Source organism: Rhipicephalus microplus, chromosome 4 (assembly GCF_043290135.1).
Source record: "Rhipicephalus microplus isolate Deutch F79 chromosome 4, USDA_Rmic, whole genome shotgun sequence".
NCBI lineage: Eukaryota > Metazoa > Arthropoda > Arachnida > Ixodida > Ixodidae > Rhipicephalus > Rhipicephalus microplus.
The window spans coordinates 90,064,826-90,078,420 of NC_134703.1; the positions used below are offsets into that span (position 1 = coordinate 90,064,826).

The 13,595-nt window shown below is 44.0% G+C and overlaps 1 long non-coding RNA gene across 1 annotated transcript in view; it reads left to right on the top strand.

Moving 5' to 3' along the window:
• The first annotated feature begins 5,910 nt into the window (after window positions 1–5,910).
• Window positions 5,911–13,595, top strand: part of LOC142813955 (uncharacterized) — a 178,136-nt gene continuing 170,451 nt past the window's right edge. The window contains exon 1 of the long non-coding RNA XR_012894756.1: window positions 5,911–5,982. This is a non-coding gene — a long non-coding RNA (uncharacterized LOC142813955). The remainder of the gene's footprint in view (window positions 5,983–13,595) is intronic.

A 13,595-nucleotide genomic window follows, 5' to 3' on the forward strand; every position in this document is an offset into this window, starting at 1 on the left:
AAATTGCCGGTTGTAGCTCCCTCTCTCTCTTTCCCTCTCAACCCTTTTCCTGGCTGCGCGCATCGGCATAGTGCACCACCGAAACAAGTGAAGCGACAGAACGACGAACGGCTTGTCCGGTTCTGTCTAAACAATGCTCGGTCCTCGAGTTTCCGTTTCCTCTCCCTTCTTTGCCTGTCGGGGCTTCGGTCCCTTGTTCCACCAGTGTCACTCTTTTTTTCTCTTCTCGCCAGCCACTCGTCTTTGCGCAGCCTTTTCTTTTTTTCGGTGCCAGAGGTAGAAGGAAAAGACGGCAACCTTTAGCACGACTCAGTTCTTCTGAAATGGTACTCAGCTTTGTTTTTTTGAAGTTTTTTTTTCGTTTCTTTGCGCTTATGGCTGACAACTCTCTATAGGTGTGTTAACGGATTCTAAGCAGACATGAAAAAACACTTGCCACGAAAGAAACGGTCTGCCACTACCACAGACCTCAACACGAAAGCCGAGCAAGGTTGTGTACTTTGCGTGTTAGGAGCTACGCGATTAGACCTATTGCATTCTTTTTGCCTTATCTCTTCAACCTAGTGTATCGAGCGTAGGCGAACGTAAGATGTTCTATTTATAGAGTGCATTAGGCGCAATTCTCTAAGACTATTTTCGTTTTCAGGTATCGTGGTCATATGAGGAAGAAATTTCACGCAAACCCATCGCCATCTTCTTAAGATTTTCACATAATGCATGCAATGCTCGCCGACAGTAGTATAATTCGATCGGTTCTCAGGCGTGAGAGTGAAGACAGTCTTACGATCAGTCCGAGTTGAAATAAAACTTTGCGCCAAACGCCGATACAAATTGCGGTGAAATAGCTCAGTTGTACTCAAGAAGCATTAAAGAAATTGCTGGATTGGAAATGATTGCCCAGGAGCATAAAAGACCATGCCGGGAGTGAAGCCAAGCCTCTGGCAAGAGGGTGGCTGCGGCGGCCATCTTACTAGGGACATGAAAAAGTAGCATCGTTCAACGATTAAGACAGGGAAGTTTATTGCATACTGGTAACAACACTTCAGGTGGTACAACTGTCTGGTGTAACAAGATCACTTCAGTGGCGCATACAAACAAGAGAACATAGACACAATGTAACCCACAGTACTTACATATTCTCACAGATCACGAATCACTTAAAAAAACAAGGAGAAAAGAAAAAAAAAACAACACCACAAAGTTGGAAACGAATAACATATTTTGTGCAACGACAAGCAAGATTCTTATTTCACTTTTTTATAAGAACAAAGCATTTCTGTCGTACGCCCAACAAGTTTAATGGGGAAACTTTTCCGGGTCGCATAGTGCTCCAAGTGCATCTTAGGGTTACTGATTTTCTTTAGTAAGCCTCTAATTGGAGGCAAAGTTCTTTGAAGATTCGGTCACCCATACTCCTTTTTGTGTGTTTTCTGCTGGCAAGGCATTGCGGCAAGGCATTGCGGCAAGGCGTTGCTGGCAAGGCATTGCGGTAGCTTCCACTCCAGCAATTTTTTTTAATAATCAATGGTTTTACTAGTACAGTGTCTAGAAATTACCTGTAGTCCTAGCATTCAACCCACAAGCAGGCGTGGCCGAATGGCATGTGCAGATAATTTGAAATGCCAAGCATTTCATAGCGAACTTCGGGCGACCTTGAGCGTATCTATCTATCTATCTATCTATCTATCTATCTATCTATCTATCTATCTATCTATCTATCTATCTATCTATCTATCTATCTATCTATCTATCTATCTATCTATCTATCTATCTATCTATCTATCTATCTATCTATCTATCTACAACCTATCTACCTATCTACCACCTATCTATCTATCTACCACCTATCTATCTATCATCAATCTATCTATCTATCATCAATCTATCTATCTACCACCTATCTGTCTATCTATCATCTATCTATCTATCTATCTATTTATCTATCTATCTATCTATCTATCTATCATCTATCTGTCTATCTACCTACCACCTATCTATCTATCATCAATCCATCTATCATCTATCTACCTACCACCTATCTATCTATCATCAATCCATCTATCATCTATCTATCTATCACCTATCTATCTATCTATCATCGATCCATCTATCATCTATCTATCACCTATCTATCTATCTATCTATCATCGATCCATCTATCACCTATCTATCTATCTATCTATCATCGATCCATTTATCATCTATCCATCTATCTATCTATCACCTATCTATCTATCATCAATCCATCTATCATCTATCTATCTATCTATCTATCTATCTATCTATTATCTATCTATCTATTATCTATCTATCATCAATCCATCTATCATCTATCTATCTTCTATCTATCATCAATCTATCATCAATCTATCTATCATCTATCTATCTATGACTTCTAGCTCTCCTGGCCGTTTCGATAGTGGTATCAATACCAAACTTGGTATGACATAACATGTCTGTATGAAAAATATATCTGATTAGTCATACCATGAAAATCATATGTATGTCATGAATGTCATGATTTACATTTTATCGTCCTGCAGCTCTTGCGGTGGTTTCGTTCATATGGCATGTTGCCAAACTGGTATGGTATGGCATGATTGCATGGCGAACACAAGCGACAGACACTATCATAAAAATCGTGACATGCGTGTCATGTAACATGACTACATGCCATGCTCGTGATGCGTTGGTGGTCTTATCGCTAGCTTGGTTTATACCAAATTTGGTATTACGAGATGTGAATGGATGACGGAGGTGTGTGACTGCTGCAAACATAATAATCATGATATGTGTGTCATTTGAGAACATGACTACAAGACACAGTCAAGGCGCCAATAGAATTCGACGTGACGCGTTGCGCGTGCTCGCTGACGTTCATTTTCTCGCGTCACGCCACCGTAGCCATGCCATTCGACAGTCCTGCCATATACGCGCAGATGCGCTTCGCACTGCGTTGCTTTGACGCATGCCCGTTTCAGCGCGTCCGGCGTCCCTCCGTCACAAAAGAGGGACGCACAGTGTTGTCTGGGTAACGCATTGGCGCGAAACACAGCATGTCGCATTATGCGCTGGTTGCTCTCGGGCCGTGCCCATGGACACTGGTCGCACCTGGCGTCAGACTATAGATATCTCGCGTTTCGCCAACGTAGCGTTGATGTGCCCAGCGTGCGCGCGCATTAACGCTACATTGGAGTATATTGGGTTCTTCATGATGCGCTCACGGCCATTTTGCTAGCTACACATACACCAAATTTGGTGTTACGTAACGTCAATGGATGACGAAATATATGGCTGGTACAAACATAACAATCCTGACAAGCGTGTCATGTAAGAACATGAAAGCGTACCACGCTCATAGCGTGCTCGCGGCCGTTTCGCTAGCTTCACATGTACTAAATTTGGTATCACGTGACCTGAATAGATGACAAAAGTAAACGACACTTCCAAAGATGTCAGACACGGAAGTTATGTATGTTATCATTTCTCTCCACCTCGTAACGTCGTGCTGATTTTAAAGTGACAAATGAACCTTCCTCATTCGTGCTTCGCATATAATCGGTTGCTACTGGACATGTGATCTGCGAATTTTTTCCTCGGTTGGTTGTGAATTTGGGGTTATTAAGGTACGCTGATCACAATGAATATCACCACCGAGTGTCGTCGGCATTGATAGGGGTCGTCGTAACAATAGACGCCCGCATTGGGGGGTGCGCGGGGGCGGGAACCTCAAAGGGGGGGGGGGGGGAATTGCTAATGCCGCCCATCACATTGACATAATAGTCAGAGGACCACTGCAACTCTGGGAGGGGGGTGGGGGCGCATTATCAGCCCCACAGAAAGAGATAATAGGGAGAGAAGTGTGCTGCGGCAAAATTTTGCTTCCCCCCCCCCCCCCCTCGAAAGGCAACCCTTAGTAAGAAACGCTCCGTCGACGAGGTTACGAAGGGCGCCGCGAAACTCGCCGCTTACAAGGACACCGGCCACGCCGACAGTGAAAGGGCTCGAAGCAATGAGATGTCTTCTCTCGGAAGCATACGTCGGCTTCTCTCGCACGCATAGGTCAACTCCTGGCGACACGCCGCTTGGCTTTTTTTATAGGCACCGGGTGGATCTTTGCGTCACTAACGTCCAACAAGAAGCGCCGCTGGCCGTTATGTCAGAATCGTTCAACGGGGACCCGCCGCAGCGCGTAGTTGCACCCAAGGATGAGGGATGTTGCCACGCATTGCGTAAGACTCGCCAGACTGGAAGGCGCCGATTGCTTTTTCGGGGTCGTGGGGTGAGGGAGCTCGCTGTGCGTTGCGGGACAGACCGGCGCCACCGCTTGATGACGTCGTTGAGTTGATCGCGTCAGGCGGGCTTGATCGCTGCCCTTGACACAGATTGCCTTTGCAGAGGCATTGACGTTCGGTATGGACTCTCAGGGGTAACACCCTGCGTTCGCCTACATATGGTCGTAAGAGAATAGAGAGTCGGACAGGATGGTCACTCGAGGTCAACTTCGTTGCACAACTGCATTGAAATGTGTAATTACTAAGAGATGCTAAAGAAACCTAAATGTCTAGACTACTTTGTTAGACTAGACCTCAACGCTTGCCTTTCGCCCTGAGCAGAGCTGTTAAAAAAACGCGCCAAACACTGTCTAGTGTAGGCGTCGGGACTGCATTGGTTTATTTATTTTGGCAGACAGCGAAGCCATCGACGTATGCGTCTCCCTCCTCTGTGTAAATACCATCACTGCCTGCATGGGTGTTGAAAAACTCTAGCACTAACCTCCTTCGTTCTTTTCTTCAAAACCACAAGGCTACCAATGTACGTGGAGAAATCTCATGTTGAAACTGTAGTAACCTATATATTCGACAGACAGCTGCAGCATGAACGACACGCTAGCTGGTGGTGGAACATCGTTCATTGATGGCACCGCTGCATTATATATAGTGCGAGGGTGAAAGGCTTTGGGCAAAGAAAACATGACAATTTCTCTGATATGAGCGTTGATGACTGAAGAGTATGCACGAATGTGCGCGCGCACAGCTGGCTTGGCTGGTCCGCAGCAACGAATACAAAGAAAACATAACAGAAACCCACACACAGTTTCCGTAACTTCAGAGAAGTCTAAGCACCGTTATTTAGAACGTCCCTTCACTCAACGCTTTACCTTGACTTGAAAAAGCCGATGGGAGTGCCGTCTCTTGGCAGACCAAGTCACTGCTTGTTTTGAGAACAGCAGCGTCAATTTCAGTCGAGCAGCGGAGCAGTGCTCAACTCAGTCAAGCGAAGGATGAAATTCGAGTCGAGGAGCGTTTTTGAATACGGGAGTAAAATAAAGTTTAGAGCCCGTCAACCTATGCGTCAAGACCAGCGCAGTTGGGGAAGCGTTCTGACTGCGAGGTGCCGCACGTGTGTTTGGCCTAGCTTGGTCAATCGTCGCCGGTGGCATTGGCTCGATGGTGACGCACGCATTCGAGCTTCTAGACATGCCGACTAACGAAAGTCAACGACCTATTCCCAGACAGCCTCTCCTTTTATTTCATTTAATTTGCATCGCGGCTGAAAGCGCATTGGTATGGTTAGGATATATCTGCTGATATAGCTCAGTAGGTAATGCCTTTGCTTCAGGAACGTTCAAATGCGGATCCTTGAAAAAAAAAAGAACGTTATTGAACTTTATTGATTTCAGGAAGTTTTTGTTGTCGCTTAAGAAATAAATACACGATATCGTACCTATACAAAACTTTGCAGTAAAAATTAAACAAAAACACTTTTCAGTTTTAACACAGATTAGAATGCGGTATTACGGGGAAGTGTTGGCGGATGCATGTCAAAAGACAGAGAATCCTTAACGTTAACTCAAGAACTATCTCTTCATACACAATCCTGTGGTTTCCCTTTTTTTGTGATTCCAGAAGGTGTGAAAGAAAGGATTAGAAGTGCTTTTTCTAATCCTGCGCAGCCGTCAAGGTGCCGTTGTGACATTGGGTGAGAGCATTTTAGCAATTTTTTTGTGCTGTCTCTGTAACTATTTGACAAGTAGTTTTTCATCTTCGTTTCGAGCACAGGAACATAAAGCTCTAATAAACAATAATAATAAAACGAGCTGGAATGCTTACTTGGCAACTTGTCCATGAATAATAGTATTCTTTCAAATGGCTCAAAGGGGCAGTAAAGGCAAAGGACAATTTATGTCAGAGTGAAAGCTCAATGCATGATAACGTCTAAAACGGCAATATTTTCTACACCAGAGCCTTACTTACCAAGAAATTAAGCTAAAGGATCAGACGACGTGCGTCACGACTGAAACATTTGCGAAATGATGGTGTGAGAGCGTCCTACTACAATTAATCACTAGTAATCAAACAAGTTGCAATAAGAAAATAACTTCCGAGCATCAACAGACGTAATATAATGCTGCGTGAGCGTTTATGCTTGATTTATAGAAAAAAGAACCGTCTGGCGTTACTATGGCGAATGGCGGGGGTAGCTCAAAAGTTCAGTTTTTTCGCTGGTTAGGCTGAATAGGTGGTGTAACCTAACGGGGTCCGGTTCATGATCTCTAACATGGCGGGCACGTAGCGTGCTTATCTTCAGCCATCTAAATCGCCACGATCCCCTGCAAAACCAGTGAGAATAGAACCTTGATGACATCCGGTTTCTTCCACGGATGTGCCTTAATAGCGTGGCCAAGAAGAGCTTTAGTACATAGCTGGCTTACTTTGTACACTTTTTTATCAGATTTGGCAAAATATAATAAAATAAATGTTATTTTGAGCTACACAAAAAGATAACAGATTCCATTGAACTTTACGCACACTCACTTTATCTGAAAAACTAGAGAAAGACTTTCCTTGCATTTGTAAAAAAAAAAAAACTTGAGTACGAGCTTTCAGTTTCGAAGTTAGGAGCTGGTAAATAAGGTGACCGGAAGTTTTTGGTGTACAACGCTTGCAGTACCAGAGAGTATGAGAATTGGGGCCCCAAGGAGCTTGGGGACTCCAGAGGCTTGCGACGTGTCTGGGCGCATGCGCAGAACCCAAGCGATGGTTCTGCGCATGCGCCGTGGACCCCTACGGCTAACGTGGACCCCTACGGCGTCTTTGGTTGCCAGCGAGGTGAAACAGACGCAGCGCGAGCCACGGTTCCATATGGCCAACGTTTCACTTTTTTTTAAATTAGGCCACAGGTGGCGCCCCGTGCGTTTGACGCAACGCAGCCTGCGTTTGACCCACTTCTCAAACTCCGCTGATTATCCGAACGCAACAGCAGCCTACACAACATGGCTGGGAACCCGGTGTGTTGGATCCCCCATTCTCAAACTGTCTATTGAAAGCCTCACGCGCGTGGCTACGTGGGTCGTGCGGCCCGATGTATGTATGTATGTATGTATGTATGTATGTATGTATGTATGTATGTATGTATGTATGTATGTATGTATGTATGTATGTATGTATGTATGTATGTATGTAGCCACTTCTTGTTTAGTCCTTGAAATGTCCGCTTGATGGTGGTACCTGCATATGATGAATATATGATGAAAAGATGTGAGATAGCGGTACTTGGAGTGTTCAATAGATGGACGGACGGATAAACGCTTCACCCCACTCATCATCATTCACTCCATGGATATGCTGTGATTTTTTTTTAAATTTTAATGGGAGCAGTGATGGGTAGTGAGAAATACCCAATTACTGTGGTGCCTATCCATTTATGATGATGATGATAGTTTTCTGAAGCGACTCGCAAGGAATAATTTGCTAAACAACTTCTCTGCTAACAATATTAGGGTAGCCAAAATTGTCTCATAAAAATAACGGGGCTGATTCCCCTGTATAGGAGTCAAGATGACACGAAAGTGATACGTGTCTTTACAAAGGAAGTTGAGCGTTTTTTCTGCATTGTTTCAGCAACAGCAACTTATTGCAAAATCACGTTAGGAACGGCAAGCAGTTTTAAACTTGCAGCGCACACCTCGAGCAGAAAGCAAGCACGAAATTAGCATACACAGGACGAGTGCAGATGAACTGCCATAATTTTTCCTGCAACGTGTGTCAGCAGCGTACTCCCTTCGCAATCGCGGCCGTGGCAGCTTGCGATGTGACCTTCGTCCTCTCTCAACTTACGAGTCTGATAAGCGCGCGCGCAGGAGAAACCACGCTCCGTGAGACCGTGGGGGCGATGCTGCTACAGTGCACTAGTACTCTAATGCTGTGTAGAGGCGGGGACGTTGAGAGCAAGCCGAACGTGCGACCGTCGCGCCATCTCGCCACTGATAGTAAAAACGTACTAAAGTTTCGAAGCTCTGGTGACTGCAAAACGCTGTGAGGTGTATATAAATTGCTAGCCGTTAGTACACCAGAAAACGTGCGCTTTGTGGCGTAGTGGTTAACGCCATGCGCTGACAATCGAGAAGTTCCTGGTTTGATTCCGCGTGACAGATACTTCCCTTGTGATTTTTTTGCAACCTCTTAGTATATACTTTTGAACATCACATCCGTGACGGAAGTTCGTCATCGGAGCCGTGGTAGATCCCGCGGAGCCATGATGGCCCCGGAGCCGCTGTGGACCCGGACTTTTTAAATACTTTCGTGTTGAAAAAGTCCGATCTTCATTTTGACCGTGGACATACGCTTGGGAAGATTGTTGCTCGAAGGTAACCACGAGCCTATGGAAAATTTCAGCTTCAGAGAACGAATCAACTGGGAACACTATCAATGACTTTAGAATTTTCGCCGTAATACGGTAGATGAAAGAAACCACAGATATCTATTTATCTGTGGGAGGATTTAGGCAACAAGAAACCTCTGCCCGAGATTGAAGTGAAGTACAATGCTTCTTCGAGAGCAAGAAGAAGCACAGAGAGAGAGAGAGTATGACTGTTTAGATGTATTTCAACAGCTTCTTTTTTATTTTATTTTTATATTGAAAGCTGTTATGAGATCACAACTCGGGTCACGCGCCATCGTAGTTGTCGGTTGCCGCCACCGGTGTCTGTAACCACCTCACACATTGTTAGAAGAAAGAAAAAAAACCTAGCGCCATTGACACAGTGGGGCTGGAACCCTGGCCCGCCGGGTGCCAGCCCAGAATTCTACCTCTGAGCAACGCCGTTGCATGGGACTTGTTGGTAAACTTGCCTCAGTAAGGCTTGATGTCGAGAAAACAATCGTGTTAATACGACCTATAAAGCGTTTTATAATGGCGAAAGAACAACCAGTCGTCGCACAATGCGAATAGCGTAACGAGTGAGGCGTCCAATGCTTCATCCCATTACGTAAGCTTGTTCTTATTCGCTTATTAACTTCTGGCGCATACCGACTACAGGCATAATTCCTCATTGTCATCAGCCACTGTATGAACAAATGACATAACATTCCTTGCAAGAATTTCACGCATACCACATTTCTCAGGAGATTGACAAAAAATAGCATAGTGAATGCCAGCCTAGTATCAAAAACTAAAAAAATCGGCAGATCCCATGTACCTGGGAATTCACGTTATGTGAAGCATGCGGTGAGAAGGTGACCATGGTGCAATTTTTTTATTAAGTGACGCGTCATGAAACGATGCTAAATATGTGTAGAAGTGTTAATTACATGCACAGGCATTATGTTGAATCGTCGCCGATGTTTATACAACCAGTTGTTTGCACTTACGCAACAATGCTAACTATAAAATGCGCATTAGCAACACCAGAAGCAAATACGAAGTGCTCAGTCTCATGAAAATGCTGGTCTAGGGCACTGCTACATAAATAAACTTCCGCACGGCAACTAACCACAATTGACATTAGCCCGACGTGATGGCTGTTTCAAAGGGGTACAATGCAATGTCAATAAAATTGAGTAGACAGCACTGCAACCACTATAAACATTTCACAATGATTAGCGCCTATTCGAAAAGTAATTCTGAGACCTGGCTTAGCTCTGTGGTAAAATGCTTCATTGCCACGCAGAACAATTGGGTTTGATTTCAGCTGGGACCCTGACATTTATTTATTCTTTGCATTCGTTGGGTAGACGCTGCGAATGTCGGGTATTTCTTAACGCTGACGCGTTAAAATTTCCCTTGTGTGTTCTCGTTGTTCCTAGGCAGATACTAAGTCGCAATCACCTGTGGTACATACCCGCATACCAGTGGCACCTATACACCTGTGGGTATGTGCCACTCTCTGGCAGGAAGTGTAGACGGCCTACGTGACGGGATTATGACAATATTTATGTCTTGACCAGTGTGTCATATTCAGCAAACCATCTTACCCTCCTATGCTAATTTTGGTCTATGCCAAGTGACCACGAGGACACCCAAACTTAAGCGGCTAGATAGATCGCTAGACGCTTAAAGTCACCAAAGTACGCTAAGAAACGTTTCGCATTTAAAATTTTATTGAGAATGCCGTAGTGGGTACAAAGCGAGTGTGCTTGCAGTAGTTACCCAATGAATGTTTAGAAAAGGTTCTGACAGGCCACTCTTCTTGCTTTCGCTGTGACTGTGCTGCGCATTACACGCAAACCTGGCGTTCTTTCTCTCTCTTGGTTTTGTTGGTTTATGAAAGAAATGGTGATTGTGTAATTATAGCTGCATTTACGATGCATGGTTATCAGTTATGCTTTAATAATTTGATATTCAGATTCTCAGCTTTGAAATCAGGACTGCTAGCTTGGAGCCGCCTTAACCACTTCGCGCACTTCCACGCTACTACAGCAATCACCATGCTTCATTTCGAAATGCGATTTAAAACATGAGGAGAGCGGTATTTGAACATATGGCACCTATTCAACGAGTTTCTTCACATGCTTTTTTATTCAGTTATTTCATTGCTTTCTGCAGTATCTACACTGCCGGAGCCACCATAATTTTTATATATGTGTATAAATGTGCACCAGCTAAAAACTGTTGTGCTATGCATCTTTAAAACCGAATATTTCAGGCTGAACACACTGTTACACGGAACTTCTAGTTCTTTCCTTGGTGCGTTGCCTCCTGATTTTGGGGTCAGTGATCCGAGTTTGGCTGTATGTATTCGCGTGACACACAAAAAATGAAGGTAACCTGTAATATTTGCTGCCAAAATTATCACATCAGATTGTATTATGTTAATAGTGAAGTGATTACTTCTTGCACACGTTAGTAAACACCAAATTGACAAAATATCCGCAGCTCTCAACTATACGTGATGAATGCTTCATAATTACATTGTGGTTTCGGGGCGTGAAGCCACGCTAAATAATAAAATGGTTACGACGTCCATAATCAGTTTTCACTGTTGAAAAAAAATTTTCACTGACATGTAATTCCTAATTATGGTGCATTCAACGCTTGCGTCCCGCGTTAGTGTCTATGCATCACTCGGACTCATACAAACGAAAGATTCTGCAGCCTGAAGTGGTGGTGTCCTATTACATCTTGCCGATAAACAAGACATTATACTGTGCAACGTGCCAGTTACTCGTTTGTTCATTGCTTATTTACGATTCATCTTCTTCTATTTCACTTTTGCGCTACTTCTTGGTGAGATCGAAAGCAGATGTTGTTCTAATTAAATGCAGGCTTTCCGACAGCCGGTTGATTAGGTTTCTACCCCCTCGTCATCAACGTGTTTGCAGACACTCTTGTCATTCAAGTTTGAGCACGCCTAACTGTTAGGAGCTTTCAGCTCATAGTCATAGATTAAGTGTTGAGGCAGGCAGTAGATTACCCCAGCAGCTGTTTGGATTAACTAGAGTGCAGCTTACCTACAGTTTACTCATGAGTTAGACGGAAACCTATCTGTCGAAGTATGAACCTGGTGGGGTAAAAGGAACATTCACAAAGAAGTAAAATGTAGTGCAACTACATTAAAAATATATAGGCCTCGACGCTTTGTCTTGCTCGGTGGGAGCTACGCTCAAGACTACTGTGGAAACCTTCGTACGAAAATTGACTAATGTAGCGCAAAAGAATTATTTGTAAGTGCAGAATCATATTGTTTCTTTACACGGTGCCCCAGTAGATACTTTCAAGTGAGATTTGCGAATATCGCAAAGTAGCGAAACAGTTGAGAAAAAAAAATTGGTGACCATTCGTCTGTAGCATGATGCCACAAGCAAAGTCATACGCATTTCTCAAAAAGAAAGCTTTATTGTAGTGAAAAAATCTCGCCTTGTACGAGGATCAAAGACGGGACCAATGCCATTCCAAGGCAGCCCCTTTACGGATATCTCTGACCAGGAAGCTAGGAATCCTATCTTTCCTGTATGAACGTATGCCTGCTACAGGGACATTTTAGGAGCCGTGAAAAAAAGGAGCAAAACAGTCAACAAATTCTTCTAGCAGAGTAAGTGTGGAACCTTGGAGAAAACTCTCTCTCGCACTCGTTGAAAACTGCGCCAAACTCCCCTTGCTACGGTATCTCCTATCTTGGCATATGCCATGACAGACGCTTTAAACGAAGGAAAGTATGAGGAGAGGAGAAGGAATAAATAAAATTTAACAGAAAGTTTAGGCTTGGCGTGATTCGAGCCCGCCTAGCCATGGTTCGAAGGTGAGCGTTGTAACCACTCGACTATCCAGGCCCGCTAGCAGAATAAGCATTCATGGAAAGCACACGGTTGTGCTGCTTAGGGCGAGAGAAGTGGGAGATAGACAGATATAAAGGGGAAGAGTTGACGAAAAAAAAAGATATAGGGACAAAGAAACAGAGAAAGTTAGAGTACAAAAGAAAACCGAAAATTAGAGATTAAGAGAAAGAAATAGAACTATAGCATGGCATAGTAAGGTAGATCATTAAGATGAGACAGCGAAGTGGAGGACGAAGGAAAAAGGTAAGAAAGAAAGTTAAATCATAGCATAAGCATCTACACGGTAATGCAACGCGTATATAATACTTTACGTTGACGTGCTTGGTTTATATCCGCAAAAACTGTCACAAATTCTCGGAGTAGAACACGTGCCAGTGTTCGTAAAGCTTTGTGATAGTAGCAGATTGTTTTGTTAGGATTGCGCACAGGACGCGAGCAGCCAGGCTTATTCCTTGACTTATATAGCCCCCAGTGATAATGTTCGAACGTTATATGCGTGATCTGTAAGAGGTAGCACGTCCCAACAATGGTCAGTTTTCCGACTGCCGACGCTCTGTTTGCCACTAACAGAGTGCGGTATGTATTGTTGTAGTCGGACTTTTCATTGTCCAGTTACACGTTAGGCCAAATAAAGAGTTTCGCCCTGAACACACCGACTGCAGCCTTCGTCAACGTCACGACTACGTGACAATAGTGCCGAAACGGGCAAGAAAGAAAAGAGGGAGGAGGAGAAGATGGAGAAGGGCAGTGCCAGCAGCTCTGCTCTTTCCTCAGTCTTTGCAAACTAAGGCATAGGGGCCCCCATTTTGTATCAATCAAATCGTTTGCACACCTTATACGTCGTGCCATTTAACAGCTACGTACAAAGTTTAACTTACGAGCTTCAACGAATAAGTCAGCTTCGTTAACTGACGTAACGAAAGAACCAGCAAGAGGTGTGGACGGGGTGACAAAAAAAAGTCTGCGTGAAATCAAGAGCAGTTTCTTGTGCTTTTTCGCGACATACCCACGTACTTCTTCTTGTGCTCTTGTTCGATT